A 17,118-nucleotide genomic window follows, 5' to 3' on the forward strand; every position below is an offset into this window, starting at 1 on the left:
CACACCCACCCTTCCATTGATTGAATAAGGTAAAGATTTTTCCCCATACTCCAATCCGTATATAGTTGCCAAGGTTCAGGAAGGCTCTGGCATAGTATACCATGACTGTGCCATTATTCACGGTTAGTGAGTTCACAGAACACAATAAAATCTAGCTACCAAGATCAAAGAGTAACAGGTCAGCTCATATTCCAAATAGAAATACTCCACAGATAGAGATTGTGGCATACGGAACAGTCTGCAAAGCGTTTTTGCTTCGAATCTGACAAGCTCTGGTAAGAAACCATGGCCCCATATCTCGATGCCGTAGGTAAGCACAGGTACTATTTTCATTGAGTATAAAAGTACAGCTGTCTTTACTGAGTACCCGCCAGCCATTCCTTCCAATGAACGCTCTTGTCATCCCAACCAAACTCAGCCATTTCTGTTTAGTTTTCTCCCAGTGAGATGTCCAATGTAGGCCCTCATCTCCATAGAGGCCTAGATTTGTATAGGATTTCACACATTCAAATTGTTCTCCATCAAGGAACCAACTCATGTTCGCCTTGTTTTCTGCTTACCAGAAAAAAACACCATAACCTTGCTTTTTTCAAAATTAACCTGAAGTCTGTTTTTTGCAAAGTCTCCCAAGACCATTAATCAGGCATTGGAGTCCCTTCAATGTATAATCTAAAAGCAACGGATCATCTGCGTACGCCGGCCAGCTGATACGCTGCGTCCCTACTTTAACTGGACATATCGCACTAGATTGGAAAGACAATTCAAGGTCAGCCAGATACAGATTGAAAAGTGTTGCAGCAACGATGCAGCCCTGCTTGACCCCTCTACCAGTGGGAATAGAGACAGACAGTTGGCCAACAGCGTTTAGTCGCACCTTCATGCTGATTTCCGAAAGGAGTAACATTATCACCCTCAAGAAACCCAGCAGAATCTTCCAAGCTATTAGCTTCCGCCACGGGTTATTTCTTACCAGAGTATCAAAAGCGGTGCTGAATTCTATGAAGGCGCCATAGACTATAGTTTACCTACACGACCATGCATATTCAACTGATGATACTAACATGAGTGTGTTATGCGATGTCATAGAGTTCACTCTGAACCAAGTTTGGTATTTGCTTAAGATATTTGCATTCATCCAATTATTCAATTCTACTAGGAGTATCCGTGCCCATTTTTTGCAGGAATATCCAACATTGCAGCATACGATAATTTCTAGGGTCGCCACCTTGGCCATTCTTGTATGCAGGGAGGACATGACTCTCTCGCCATGTAGCTGGGAGTATTCCAGTTCTTCCTATATCAACAAAGACCAAATGCAGCGACTCAGCCCATATGCCTGCAGTCCATTGTTTATTCCATCAAGACCACATGCCCGCGATCTGTTTAACTTTACAATTATTTGTGTAATATCTAAAATGGTAGCTTTACCGATCCATGTGATATTAGGTGTTACCAACACATTTTTTATCCTCAACACTGGGCCCTATTGTGGCCTTGATGTGTTCAACCCATCTTTCTTCAGGAACACAGTTAATAGGAATGTTGCTTTTATTACCGGCCTTTATTACTTGCCATATAGCTACAGTGCTATTGGTTGTGGCCAAGAAAGCAATATGTAGCCAGCGTTAGTTTTCACAGCTCTTTTTATATTCCCTGAGCCATCGCCGATAAATATTTTTGGCCTCCTTAATTTTTCCATTTATTTCAACAGTGATATATATCCATGTAGTAGAGGAAAGTAAGGCTGTAATTGTGCCACAAAGTGTTTTTTAGCGGTGTTGATCTTCGGCTCATGGTCATTCCGTCTATGATATACTTTATTGGTGTGTTCATATGGTGTTTTGTATTCTCTTTTACCGGCGACCACATTTTTGATCGATCCTATCATAGCCGAAAAGGCCTCACTCATCTTATTAGAGCAAGTCTCATCACTTTGAAAATTCTCAAGAAAGGCAGGGATCCAACTTTCTGGGGCCAGTTTACCCTTTGCTAAGTTTACGGGGTGCCATTATTTCCTCCATTATTCAGCAATATGTCACCAAACTTATCATGCATTATTGGATTTTTGGATATACACATAGGGGGTCATTCCGAGGTTCGAGGTAAGGGAAAAACGATGCTGGTAAAGGATTACTGGCATCGCTTACCGCTACGGGCCATTCTGACCAACCAGACCGTTATTTACGGCACCGTAAAGTACGATGCTGTAAATAGTGGTCAGGGCGCGCGCTCGCGCGCGACACACCAAGCCGGCATTAGGGGCATGCCGCAACCCGGAGCTGATCCCGAGTAATGCGCACATGCAAATAACGGCCTCCTGAAGGCCGAAAAAGACCTTACCGGCATGGAGAAAATACCGGCATCTCCGAGAAGGTGTTAAGAATCCTGAGCAGTGTTTTAAAGTGCCACAGGTGCACACAATCAGCACAGGTGGAGGCAATGGAGACAGGGCCAGTACAAAAGGAGCACACCCACACACCACACCTGCTCCCACACCAAGATGATACCAATAGTGGTAGCATTACTGGAGCAGGAGGCCCTGCTTGCAAGGCCTCAACTACAACAACAACATCAACAGGCCCCAACACAGAGGAGACACAGGAGGAGAAGGAGGGTGAGACTGGCCCAGCATGCCCTACCAGTGCAGCCACCGTTACCATGACAGCATCCCCCAATCCCTCGCATCATAGCCACCCCCTTCAACCTAACACCTGAGCAGGTCCACAACCTGTACCGGCTTGACCGTGACACCATCACCACCGTAGTGGACCTGATACACAACGACATAGTGAGCCTCATAGAAATACGCACTGCGATTCCCCCTTTACTGAAGGTAGTGTCTGTCCTGCACTTCCTTGCCACAGGCACCTACCAGCACACAGTGGGGCACATGCATGGCATATCACAACCCTGATTTTCCCGGATACTGACCCAAGTGCTGGATGCCCTCCTCAAGCACACAAGGGACTACATATCCCTACCACAGACTCCCCAGGAGATATTCGATACAAAAGTTGCCTTCCATGCACTGGCATGCATGCCAAATTGTATAGGCGCACTCGACTGCACCCATGTAAAGTTGGTGGTCCTGCATGCCATGGAGTTGGAGGTTCTCAACCGCAAGCAATACCACTATATCAATGTGCAGATGGTATGTAATGCCAGCAAGATCATCACACATTGCTGTGCCTGATATCCAGGATCAAGTCATGACTCTTTGGTACTGCGGGACTCCACGCTACCACGCTATATGGAGCGACATGCTGGACGACGTGCCTGGCTGCTTGGTGAGTTGCCTGACCGGGCCATGGAAGTGCATCGGGGTTGTGAGGTGGGTGGCTGCATACTCCACCTGGGTGGGAAGGGGAGGTAGATGCATGCTCCACATGGGTGGAAATGTTGAAGCCAGAGCACGGTACTGATCAGTGCAGAATGACGAATATGCTACTGACTACAGCCAACACTCCCTACTACCAAATCTCACAGAACACAGCACATCAATGATTTTACCCCAAGACTTCTGCATGCATATACGATGCCTGTGCTACAAGATGCGAGTGCAAACCATAAACCATCTTGAAGATGCTACCCCCTCCATCAATCTATTGCACAGGACACATAGCGGGGCCAGAAATGGGGTCAATGCATCCAGGGACATGTGCGTATGGGCAGAAATCACCTGCTGCCATGTAAGACTAGTTCAGTTGTCTACCGTAAATGTACAAACACTTACCTTCATTCCCCTCTCATGCAGGTGATGGTGGCTATCCCTTGACGCCGTGGCTCATGACCCCTGTCTGAAACCCACAGAACAGGCACGAGGAGGACTACAATCATTCCCATACCCGTACATGTGTGGTGATTAAGCAGAACTTTGGCCTGTTGAAGGCACGATCTCGTTGCCTCAGCCGGTCGAGTGGGGCACTCATCTACAGCCATGAGAATGTGTCCAAGATCCCCATGGCATGTGTAATGCTGCACAATATGTGCATCCGTCGGAACGTGCCCCTGCCCCCTGACATGGAACTGCTACCACCAGATGATGATGAAAGGGAGGAGGAGGAAGAAGGGGCAGGACAACATCATGGTGCCGATGCACAGGCTGGATGTGCCGTGCGGCAAGCATTGATTGAACAATATTTCAGACACACAAGTCAGCAGAGGTTGTGAGGATGTGAGGACATCGGGCACTGGTTGTGGGGATACATGTACACTATGCACTCTGCAATATTAAATGGCACATGCGCAATGAGGAATGTCCACTCTGTTTTTTTTAGATGAACAACCGGTGTATTGAAATTGAAGGTTGAAACGTGAAAAACAAACCCTCCAACACCCTCCCCTCTCCCCCACCCACCACAACTCCCAAACACACCTTCACCCCCTCCCCCTCCCACCACAACTCCCAAACACACCTTCACCCCCCTCCCCCTTCCACCTCAACAACCGCACAGTAGTCCCATGTGGACCACATAGGCCACATGTGGATGTCAGCATTGTCACTGTGCGCTCCCAGAGCCAGGGGGAGGCATGTCCTGGTGGCCCATTGTACGTTGGGACCGACGGAGCGGGCTCGTCTGGGTGGAGGAGCATTGAGAAGGTGTGTCCTCCTGCTGGAGCTGTCGTGCCGGAGGTGCAGCCTCCAGAGCATCTGCTATCCGGCCAAGGACCTCGCAGAGCCGGTTTGTGCTGTCTGTAATGACCTCGCCCAGTGCCCTCAGTTCATTCCGCCACCCCCCCCTGGCCTGCCGATTGTCTTGCATGAAGTCATTTATAAGGCCTGTGAGCTGCTGAGCCCGCTCTAAATCAATGGCTGATGTTGTTGGCCCGCTGGGAATCAGGCTCACATATCTTTCCAGTGCTTCACTGAGGGATCTGGCCACAGGACTGGCATGTTCCTGTGTTGCTCCTTGCCCCATAAGCCCAGGTGTGTCACTCTCACCAGAGTCACTATATGAGACCTGGGGGTTGGTTTGGCCATCAGGGGTGTGGACAATCTCATATGTGTCCTCCCCAGTTGCTCCGCATATCGATAAGGGGCTGTCGGCAACATCGAGGGGGGCCATGGCTGCAATCTCCCCAGCCACACTGGACTCCTCAGAGCGCAGCGTAGGGCATGTGTCTTCCGCCAGTGCAGGGTAGGGTAGGGGTGGGGGTGGAGGTTGTGCACCCTCCACGGGCCTTGCTGGAGCCGGTGGTGTGCCTCCAGGTGTTTTCCTGCTCACAGGTAGACGGTGGGCCCTGACTTGGCCCCTGGAGGTGCTGGGCCGGTTGCTTGCCTTGTCCTCGCTGTCATGCTCGCTGCCTGTGGGGGAGGAAGAGAGGGACGGCATGAGTGATGATTTGAGAGCCAGCATTTGGACATGCTTTCAATATCACAATCAGATTCTAGTGGGTTATCGGCATTTGGGTGGTGAAGGGCACATTAATCTATGCTTGGGTGGTAAATGCATGCATATGTCTGTGTCACTCATGTTGGCCGGGTACTGTGCTGGCTCACATGCACACTGTTTACATCAACTGCCCTGTGTGCCTCACGGAATGGGCCTCTTTGTGTGGTATGTGTCATATAGGTTACGGCATCGCACCTGTCTCTAGCCTGGGTCTCACTTGTTTCGGCATGATTTAAAGGGGGGGTGTGGCCGACCATGCCGTGACACCTTGTCCAGCCCTTAGCAGTGACTTTCATAACATTTGCGTTGGCAGTATTGACTTTGGACACTCACCTCCATCAACGGATGCCGTTGCCCCGCACTCCATATCTCCAACCTCTTCGATGGCTTTGGGGCCTATCATGGACGCACACGTCTCCTCCCAGGGCATTATGAATTTCATGGGTGAACCTGGCCCTCCATTTGTCTCCTGGGCCTGGCTTCTGTTAGCCTAGAGGATGCTCCGCACCCTCAGCCGCAGGTCGTCCCACCTTTTTCTGCAGTCCTTAGTGGTGCGCGGGGTGTTGCCCACGGCGCTCACCTTCTGCGCTACCATAGACCAGATCTCTTTTTTTTTTATTACCGCCACCCTCCGCATGTCACTGCTGAATATGGTGTCGGCATGCTCGTGGAGGGTATCCACCATCACTTGGAGCTCATCAGGGCTGAAGCGCTCCTTCCTGAGGTGGGCAGCTCCCTTTTTTGGTGCTTTGGGCATTTCTCCTTGATGATGGGATGTTTCCACGGTGTTGAAAGTTTGGCAGGGGTCCTGTCTGGTGAGGATGGCAATGGATTGTGTTTTTAAAGATGGCCGCCGTGCTCCTTCCAGTTCCTGTGCGATGACGCTGTTTCCAGTTCCGCTATTTAACGGTGACCGTAAATAACAGTGACCGCTATTTACAGTCACCGCTAATGCTGCGTTACTCTAAGGCGGTAGTGTTCGCTACGGTGCGATTCATGCCGGTAGAGGGTTTTTCAGCCGTTTTTGCGGCATGGCGCTAGGTTCATTACCGGCATGGCGCAAAGCTTGTGCCCGCAAACTCATAATAAGCCGCTTTTAGCGGTCTATTGCCAGCTCGGACATGCTATTTGCACCATGCCGGTAATGAATGGAACTTACCTCCAGACTCGGAATGAGGCCCATAGCCCTAAACAGCACACATAACGGTAAGTGGACACTTTCTTCACATGTCACTATTGCCATAACTTCAACCATTTCCATCCCGGTACCATTTACAAAAACATAATCAAGAGTTGAGGCACTCTTCCTACTTACCGCGTAAATGCTCTCTGATCATTTCCTAGGCAAATTCAATGTATATCAAGTGGACTAGTAGCTCTTTGGGATTTATTTTGACAGGTAGCGTCGGATCTAGAGTGTACCTGCATGTCTACGTCTGTTAGGATAATATCTGCATTGAAATCTCCCATGATTAATATAGGGAATTTATTCTGATACTTTACCATTACACTTCTACAGCCAAGATGTTATTTTTGGTGGCGATACCATGTGGACGATCGTTCACATGGATGATTATGATTCTCAGACCTGATCTAAATAGTCTGGCAGCCAACACCATCGAGGACTCACATGAGATCTCCATAACAGACCAAGGGTGATGGGCAGATATCAACAAACCTCCCTTCGGACGACCCAGACGACCTTTCGTTGCTATTTTTTGCACTGTCTCACATCCATACAGGAGAAGATTCTCAACAAGCCAAGTTTCTTGCTGGACTATAATTGAAAATAACTCCATATTAGACCACAGACCATTTTCTTCAAACATGTGTGATCCCACAAGTGTTCCACGAAAACAGTATGTCGGTGTCATCGACTCAACACAGAAAAGTGTGTTTTGAAAGCTAGTGGCAACAATTTCCAGTATCCATCATCTTTATTTACCTTATTGGGCCTCATTACGAGTGAGGCGGTAGGGGGCTAACAGGGCCGGTAGAGCTGCCAGCCCCGTTAACCCCTTACTGCCTCATTACGAGGTCCGCTCGTGGGACCCCGTAAGGACGCCTGGTAAAACCAAGCATCCTTACCGGGTGCCGCGAGCGGGCCAGCATGCTAACAACGGGCCCATAATTATCGGGCCCGTTGTTAGCATGCACCCCATTCCCATTGAGCCCTACAGGGGCTCAAATTGGAATGGGGATGGACCGGGTCCGGGTTCCCTGAATGGGGAAATGCCGAGCCCTCCAAGGTCGGAATGGCCCGGTATTTCCCCATTCAGGGAACCTGGACCCGGTACCCGGAATGGAGGAAGCCATGCCGGTAAGAACGGCATGGGTACCTCCATATTTGTAATGAGGACCATTGTCTTTATCATGACCACCATTCTCGGCTCCTATATTGCAATCCATATCATCTTTATCAAGCTGTGCCATTTTGTTCTTTTGTGTATAAGCTACGCTAGTACCTTCTAATTGGAGGTTTGTGATATAGGCCTCCTTATAGCTATTTCACTATCTTTAGTTCTCTTTTTACCTTGGGTATTATCTCCATGGGTATTAGGTGCTCCATATGATCTAGCTTTTTCTGGAAAGATGTTTACTATGCTACATATGTAGCCCAGACGATATAATTCGGTCTCATATTTTAAGATACATTCAAGTGTTTCTTCGGATTCAAACCAGACATTTCAGATACTTGTAGATATATGATCAATTTGATCCACTATTTTTTTGGAAAATCAAGTTTTATTATCATTTTGGTTACAGCAACACATGATAGGAATCATACCATATTTGCTCATCACAATTGTAACATTTGCTCCCCCCAACCCCCTTCGCCACCCTCACCCCTCCCTCTTAGTCATGGACTCTTCCAGTGGAACTTCTTCTGAGATTGGACGCAATGTAATGTATATTCATTCAAAATCGGGATGCATTTTCTGTGCACGCTAGGCCCCAGGGCCTATGAGATGACCACCTCACCTGGGATTGCCAACACCGGCAACATGCCCTTTAAGTCCCCTGACCCCTCCAAATACCTTTCCTACACAACTTCTCCAGTAGTCTATTCCCAACCTTATCAGGCCAGTTGCCCATACTTTTTAAAGAACGGGAGCCAGAGTCCCTCAATATTAGACAAGTACTCGTCTATGAGGTGGGTGAGGAACTCCATGTTGTATATCGCTCGGACCTTGGCAATCCACTCCTTTCCCCCTGGCATTCTTGGGCTTTTCCACCTCTGGGCCAGGCAACATCTAGCCACCACCATCATAACATGAAACATGTGGCCTTGTTCCGCTACAGACACCCCATCCACATTCACACCGAACAGAACCAGCCACGGAGAGAGGACTCTCTGAATCCCATCCACATCTTTTATCCATGATAAGTCCTCTCCCCAGTATGTCTGCACCATCGGGCATTTCCACCACATATGTACATAGCCCCCCTCTCAGTATGCCTCTTCCAACAACAGGGGCTGTACCCCTCCCTCATCCGAAGTTCATCCCTGCGGGGTAATGCCATCGGTGCAGCAGTTTTATATTTTGCATTTTTCTTTTTTTTTGCATTTTTCAAGCGCTCACACAGTCCGGGGGCATTGAGGCGCTGTTACATGAATATGTCTATTAGTTGCGTATTTATAACGCGCTTAATACCCGGAGGTTTCAAAGTGCGGACCCGGGGATCAAACCTGTGTTGCTTCATGTTGTCTTGTTTCCAAGGCGATCATGCTGCCGCTGAGCTATCCTCCCGGGATTTTCAGGGCCTGGTGCTGATACTGGAGTGAAGCACTCGAGCGGTTAGCCTGCCTGCACATTTTGACCCACCTTGTGTCATCAATGTCCCCACCCAGATCCTGTCCCCACTTAATTCTTGCAGGGGTGGGCTCCCTCGGGGCAGCCAGGAGGAGCAGCCTGTAGAGCCTGGATATCAATCCCTTGGAGCTGCTCTGTGAGATCACAAACTTCTCGAAATCCGTCAGACCCCACTTTAAATTCTCCCCCATTTTTCCTCTGTCAGGGCCCAAAGATGCCCCGCCCTGCTGACCTCTGCCTCTTATCAATGCTGGAACGCAAGTGTCTCCTCAATCCCATCCCTGAGCGGGGGGGGGGCCCATATGCAGCTCAGGGGCGACAGCCACGATGTGAGCCACTTATTGTCACCACCCTCCTTCCACACTGACCACAGAACTCCCAATACCGGATGCCTCAAGATCCTCCCGGAACACGGGCCTTGGGGACTCAGAGCAATTCATCTAGCGTAACCAGGGAGAGTACCTCATTGTCCATTGCGACCCATTGCTTCCCAGCACCTGGTGTAAAGTGATCCACAAGGACCCTTAGCTGAGATGCTCTTTAGTTCATCTCTAGATCAGGAAGGCCTACTCTCCCCTCCCCCGTTGGCCTTATCAGCATCTCATAAGAGATCCTGTGCTTCTTCCCCACCTAGAGGTATTGCAACAAAGTTCGCCTCAGCTCTAACAATAAAGACTTAGGCACCTGTGTCTGCAACATTTGAAACAGGAACAGGAACTTGGGAAGGATTACCATCTTTACTGAATTGAGGCGCGCCATCCATGAGAATCCCATTCCTACCCACCTCTCGATATCCTGTTTGACTGCCATTCAAAGGAGGAGGAAATTGCTAGAAAATAAATCTCCAGGGCACTGCGTCACCTGAATCCCCCAATAGCGAAACACGTCCCTCTGAACCCTAAAAGGGAGACCTGCCACAAACTCCTCTTCAGTATCTGATAACTTCCCTGCTATGAACGCCACGATTTCCCCAAGTTTACCTTAAAGCCTGACAGGTTCCCATATTGCTCCAGACTACATAGCACATGCGGTATCGACTGGGATGGCACAGTCACATAAAGGAGTGCATCATCTGCGAAGAGGCTTATCTTACAGTGTGCTTCCCCTATCATGACACTTCTAATCTTCCCATTGTCCCTGATATATGCCGCCCATGGTTCCATCACTAACGCATATATAAGTGGGGACAATGGGCAGCAATGCCGTGTACTCCTCCCTAGTGGAAACGACCCAGATTCCCTGCCGTTGACCACTACTCTTGGAGAGGGTTTTGAGTATAGGGCTGATGGCCAACCCATCCACCTCGGGTCCATTCCCAGGGATGAGAAGACTGCCCCCATGAAGGCCCAGCTCACCCTATCTAGGGATAGCAGGAGCACCCCCTCCCCTTGTACCTTCCTTGAGCTTAGCAAGTGGAGAGTTTTCCGCATGCTATCCGTACCTTGCCTATTTAACACAAAACCGACTTGGTCCGGGTGGATCAATCTGGGAAGATGCCTCTCTAGCCTCGTTGCCAGGATCCTGGCGAAGACTTTAGCGTCCACATTCAAGAGGGAGATAGGCCTATATGAGCCACATTCCTCTGGATTCTTCCCTTGTTTTGGTATCACCGTTATCAGGACTTGGAGAAATGTCGGGGGTATTGTATCATGCCCCTTTATCCGTTTGAACAGCTTGGCCATAGGTTCCGCCAGTGAAGGCTGATATTGTTTGTAGAAGTCAGCCGTAAAGCCATTTTACCCCGGGTCTTTTCCTGTCTTCAATTTCTTGATGGCCTCAGCTACCTCCTTTCCGATTACATCCCCTTCTAAGGCCACCCGCTCTGCCTCAGTGAGCCGAGGAAGTTTTCGCCCGGTCAGATAACTCTGCATTTCCACCACCGATTCACCTTCCTGTTTAGTGTACATGTAACGCTCACCTGGTATCCACAGGGACGTCACTCAGCCTGTTCTGACCTCTTACGACCTCAAACCCTTCCCTGGAGTCAACTCGACTGGAGACTGGGCCAGAAACACAGGATTGGTAGACTTTAACTCCCTATTGTCTCTGTGTGCTTGAACCCCTTCTTTCCCGGGGTCCAACCCTTCCCTTTGATCCACAGCTCACCTTGTTTTCTTGGAAAGTGTGCTCTCCATCCTGCTTTCAGCGCAGGGGCACGTTGATTGATGCAGGCTCGTTGCTGCCTACTTACTTCACTGGCAAGAGTCCGACAGGTAAGTATAATGAGTCTTTTGAACAGTTCTCTAACTTCGTTCCTTTCCTTCCTTACATGATGGCCGGCATCCGGGGATGGCGACGTGCTGCTGAGATGAGTAGTGCTGAAGGTGAGTGAGAGTGCGATGCGCGATGCGACACTTTCATATTTGGATTGAACGGAGTTCTTTTTCTGTGTCTTTTAGGTGCCGCAACATTTTCAGCTTGGATACCGGTTATGAAGAAATGCGGTATGCGGCGCCTCTAGATGTTTCCACGCTAACCTGGAGTGTCTTTTCCCTCTTGCAGATGGATGAGAAGTTCCGGAGACAGAGGTCCCCCAGAGCGGCTGGGATTCAGGTAAGCGTTTGAAGCTCGTACAGTCTTTAAAAATAAGCGAAGATTTGCTGAATGCTTACTAATGCCTTTTTTTCTGTTCTTTTCCCTTTTCCTTAGGAAGCGGCGTGCTGGGATGGGAATGACACCGCCGAAGATGCCCGCAGAACAGAAGAAGCGATGAATGATGGGCAGAAGCGCTGCAAAGTAAGGCTGTTCCTAACAGTGTTCTTGTTCTTGCAGGAGCTGAGTGCAGAAGAAAGATGCATGCCTACTGGAGACCGATCCGAACACGGTGAGTGTCACGCTGCAGGTGCAAAAAACACAAAGCATGTTTCTCAGCCTGGGCGTGGCTTAAATAGTCTCTGGGTATCCCAGGTGTCTCTGGGCTGAACCACACCCAAAAGACTAGACTGCACATGCAGTTCGGGGAACCGAAATATGTGGGGGCATCCATCTTGTCCCCATCAATGCACTACAAGTCTAATCCCCAATGTTATCCTACGGGAGTGAGTGAGTCTGGTGCCACAAGCGCCAAGTCTGACTCCAAGTGGGTCTTTGGAGGGATGGAGATGCCCTTGAGGGCCATGTAGGTGATCGTGGCCTGGCTCCAGCCTGACATCTTGGAGGGCTGGGGACATGAGGGGCAGGAATCATGACAGTACAGCTCCTTATAGAAGCCCGCAAAACATTTGGTTACCGCATCACCTCCCGTCTGCCTCCTTCCACCCACATCACGTAGTACTGTGACCCTCCTTTCTGTACTAGAGCCTCTTGCCCTATGTGCCAGCTGGGTTCCCACCGTGTCCTCCCTTCATAGTATCTTCGCCAAGTGTACCTCATCTTCTTGACCACCTCTCCAATAAGGACCGTGTGTAATGCCTGCTCTTATCTCTCATATCCACCATGTGAGCCTCCCTATCTACCCCCGCATGATTGAGTTGCAACAGCATTGCCCTGAGTTCTTCACGTTCTCTCAAACAGCGCCCTTTTGTGTTTCCTACGTGAGTCTTCTGCTATGAGCAGGCCACGAAAGGTGACCTTCGCAGCCTCCCAAACCATTGTCAGGTCGGTTTCCCCATTATCATTGGTCTCGAAATAAGCCTGTATTTCCTTCCTCAGAAACTCCCTAAATGCCTGGTCTCTTAGAAGTGTCATGGGTATCAGGCAGGTAATTGGGGCAAGCTGGGTGGAGGCTTGGCAGGCCTGGCATAGGCACACAAAGAACCGAATACAAATCCCTCCTTTCATTCCTTCCTAGTGTTTGTAGTAACTTCCTGGTTACCACTTCCTGTTGCCAAACAGGAAGTGCATGATAACTCATGAGCTCTCTAGTTTTTGGGTGTGGCTGGCTATATAAGCCACACCAAAGATTCTTCCAGTGCTTTGTGTTGCTTACTGTGATCTGGATCAGCAACACACTTGCCATGCTCTGGATCATCCTGTTTCTGCTTACTTGCTCCGGATCATCCTGCTTCTGCTTACCTGCTCCAGATCATTCTGTTCCTGCTTACCTGCCCCAGATCATCCTGCTTCTGCTTACCTGCTCCAGATCATCCTGCTTCTGCTTACCTGCTCCGGATCATCCTACTTCTGCTTACCCGCTCCGGATCATTCAGCTTCAGCTTACCTGGTTCTTACTCCACGCCGCAGCTATCTCCAGTCAAGAGGGGACTTCTACAACGGCATCTGTAAGAACAAAGAAGAACAGTGCGCATAGTCACTGAAACTTCCTGCGACGCTGGAATCCAGGTTATTTGCACGAGCGCACAAACCCCTGTAAGAAATAAGAGACATTATTTATTGCGCTCGCTCCAATAACACAGACACTTATTTCACTGCGCTCTCTCTCTGTCTCTCTATGCAGTGCATACTTACCAAAAGCCTCCGTGCAAACTTACCTAACCATCAAGTCTCCAGTAGCGCTGAACCCGGACTCGAGGCGCTAATACTACATAATTTCTCCTGCAAGGGAAAGGGAGAGACATTACCAGGCGCGCTGGAATTGAAGGCGCTGCGCAAACCTACCAGCAGCTAGCTTCTACACGCAGCGCTACTCACCCACAAACAAAGACAATACAGACAATTTTGGACACTCAACATTCTCCGCGCAACATTCACTTGTGGGAAGGACTTTCTAGCCAGTGAAGAAACTGGCGCCTTGAACTCTCGGCTCGCTGTGAATGCATAAAACAGCGTTTGGAATCTGAACTCAGACTACAGACATTGGCACCAATCACATGAGTGAATTGCGCCCCTGCAAATGCAGGATGAAGTGCACACCCTACTAAAGATCAAGGTAAGCCCATAGGGGAACATCACAGCACACAGTAAAGAGAAGGGAAGGGGTGAATTCAGGTCTGAGTGTACATCTTGTATTTGACAGGTATTCCTCCGGGTGAAACAGGGTAAGTGAAGACTCGGGGTCAAGGAAGGCTCGTCCATCGCTCCTGCAGAGACACAAGTGAGTGTGACAAGTAGGGTATCATTACAGCACCATTGCAGCTCCTCAGAGCCCTTGGCAGTCTCCAAACTATAACTACCAGTTCATGGTCAGACCATGGACAGCCTCAACAGTCGGAGTCCCGATCTCCCCATCACTCTCTTCCGATACCAGCAAGAGGTCTATTCTCATATATGATTGATGGTGGGGGGGAGAAGAATGTGTAGCCCTCAAGACCCGGCCACGACCTGCGCCATACATCAACCCAGTAGTGTTCTTGTAGGAGGTTACGCATGGCCAGGTTATCCTTTGTAACCCCTGTCTTTCCCATCCACTTTGCTGACAAGCAGTCCAGCTGCAGGGTCCATTATCAAGTTGAAATCACCACCCAAAACCATGGTCCTCCCCGCCCATTCGTCCAGCACCATGAACACCTGTCATAAATTGAATCTGGCCCGCATAGAGGGTGGCCAGTGTGATCCGCATTCCCTCGCATGTGCCCTTTATTCGCAGGAATCTGCCTCCAAGGTCCCTCTTGGTCTCAATATCCATGCGATTCGCCCAGGAGTATACCCACCCCCTCTTTTTTGGAGGAGGTATGAGAGGCCCAGAAATGTCTACCTGTTTCCTTCCACTTTATTGGCGACTCTGCACCCCGCCGATAGTGTTTCTTGCAAAAAGAGGACTGCCAATTTCTGTTTGCAGAACAAGTTGCTGGTGGGGTATCATTTATTCTGTGAGTTTAAGCCCTTGACATTTAGCGTGCCGATTTGTCCGTCAACCATCACTTCTTCTTACCCTGCACCCCAGATACCCCATGCGTCCTGCCAGATCTGAAGCCGTTCTCAATTTAAGAGTCTGTGACAGTATGTCTTGTATGTCACCTCTCATCCTTCCCCCTCCACACCCCTTCCCACCCTCCCTGCCCTCCCCCGTCCCTTCTCTTTGAGGCGTCCGTCTCCATCTCCCAGAGTGACTGGGCTTGGTCGAAAAAACCAACAGGGACTTGCCCTTGCCCCAGGTTCTATATCTAATGGGATTGTCGCTCTTTCATCTCCAAGTCGGATCTAAGCATACAGTGTGTCCCAATTGCCCCAGATTGTGGTCCCCAGACTCCCCCTGACCCCCAAAATCCCCACCAAACTCCTCCCCCCAAAATCCCCTTCCCCCCTCCTCAAACAGGCTCAGGAGAAACCCTCAGTGTACAATACAAAACACAACAGGCAAAACCTTGCAATTAACATATCGCCAGTCCAACGCTGCCAGCAGCAACAAGGGTTAAAGAACAGGCCAACTGCAGCCATTTACTGGGTTGTTTTACAGCCTGCTCGAACCCCCAAGCCATCCGAGGGTTCAGCTGAGGGAGCGGGGAGGCATAGCACACTTGCAAAGCCGTTTTGTTTCACTTCAAGTGTCCCCCAAAGGTGGCGGGAGGTGCTTCACTTTCTGGAATTTCCGGACTCCTTTTGCCCTATGCCTCCCCCTGGTTGAATCCAGGCCGTCGGACCCTGGGCCAGCTCTGGATCTCCATTGCCCCGTTCCACTGGGGGACCCTCACGACCACCAACCAAGTCCTCCGTGACTCTCTGGATGTCCTCCTCACTTACCAAATGGTGAGTTTCTTCATCCAATTCAAAAGCCAATTAGAATGGATACCCCCAGTGATATCTAACCCCCTTCTCTTGGAGCCATTTGGTGAGGGCACCACATTTTTTCCTCATCAGCAATGTTAGGGCAGAGGGCAGAAAAGTCTTGAGAAATGGCCACTTTGGAGTCTCCATATTATATTTCCTTAAGGCCTTTCACCTTCCCAAGAGTCCTGGCCTTGTCTCTGTAGTAATGTAGACGTGGCAGCACCGAGAGAGGGCCCCTCGCTCCCCCCCGACCCAGTGAACTCTGTCCAACATGACCCCTTCTCCAGCGTCTGCCCCCAGGGCATTCTTTATTATGTCCTGCACCTTGCTTTCCAGGCTGAACGGGGTCTCGCCTTCCGCCTCCACCAGCCTGAAGAAGCAAAGGTTGTTTCTTCTCTCTCGATTCTCCATATCGTCCACTTTGAGGCGGAGCTCCTCCTCTCGGCGCTGCATTTCCATGAATCTCGCCTCCATCTGTGTCTCTAGGAGCTCAGTGGATGGCTGGTTGGCCTCAACCCCGTCCATTCTGTCTTCCAGGATAGACCACTTTGGCGTGAGGTTCTTAGCCCCCATGTCTGTTCTCATCCCCCTTATGTCCCCAAGGATGGTCTGGATGTCATCTTTTATGGAGCCCTGCTCCGTGGGGGTCACAATGGCGCTTCCGGACTCCATCCTAGCGTTCTCCGCCTGGAACTGATACTTCACCAAGGCCCCAATTTTCCTGACGATTGTGGTGCGTTTCCACTGGATCAAAAGCCTGCTTCCAAAGGTTATAGTTGGTGGGGGTGTGTAGTAAGTCTATCGTTCTACAGGGTCGAGGGGGGCCTCCGCTATGTCCTGGCGCACTCTCTGCGCAGGTGGGTCCTCTCCTGCTCTGCAAGCTCCACCTGGGTAAAACCTCACTAATGCCTTGTCCCTGAGAGGTGTTATAGGGCCGTCCTCACCACTTTACTGGGGGCAGACGCCCACCGCTCAATACGGATGCAGCGGATGGGATTCACTGGATGGGCACCCACTACCGGCGTGGCCACGTATTACCATGGGGGGGTCGGCCTCCCATCAGTGTATAGCCTTGCCCAGCCTATGTAGCTTCTCTCAGGCTGTTCAGCAGATGGTGTTGGGTGCTGCACTGTTTTTTGTAGATCTCTCGTGGGCCACGGGCGTGTGACTGTAGACCCCCGGTTGTCACTTCTTTGTGCCTCCTTGTGGGGCTGTCCTTCCACCCCCCTGGGCATCTATGTTCACCTCACCACGTGTGCCTGGATACTGTGCGGCACTATCCACACACAACCTGATAGTTCTCG

This window comes from Ambystoma mexicanum, chromosome 3q (genome assembly GCF_040938575.1).
Source record: "Ambystoma mexicanum isolate Mex_15411 chromosome 3q, UKY_AmexF1_1, whole genome shotgun sequence".
In the NCBI taxonomy this organism is placed as follows: domain Eukaryota; kingdom Metazoa; phylum Chordata; class Amphibia; order Caudata; family Ambystomatidae; genus Ambystoma; species Ambystoma mexicanum.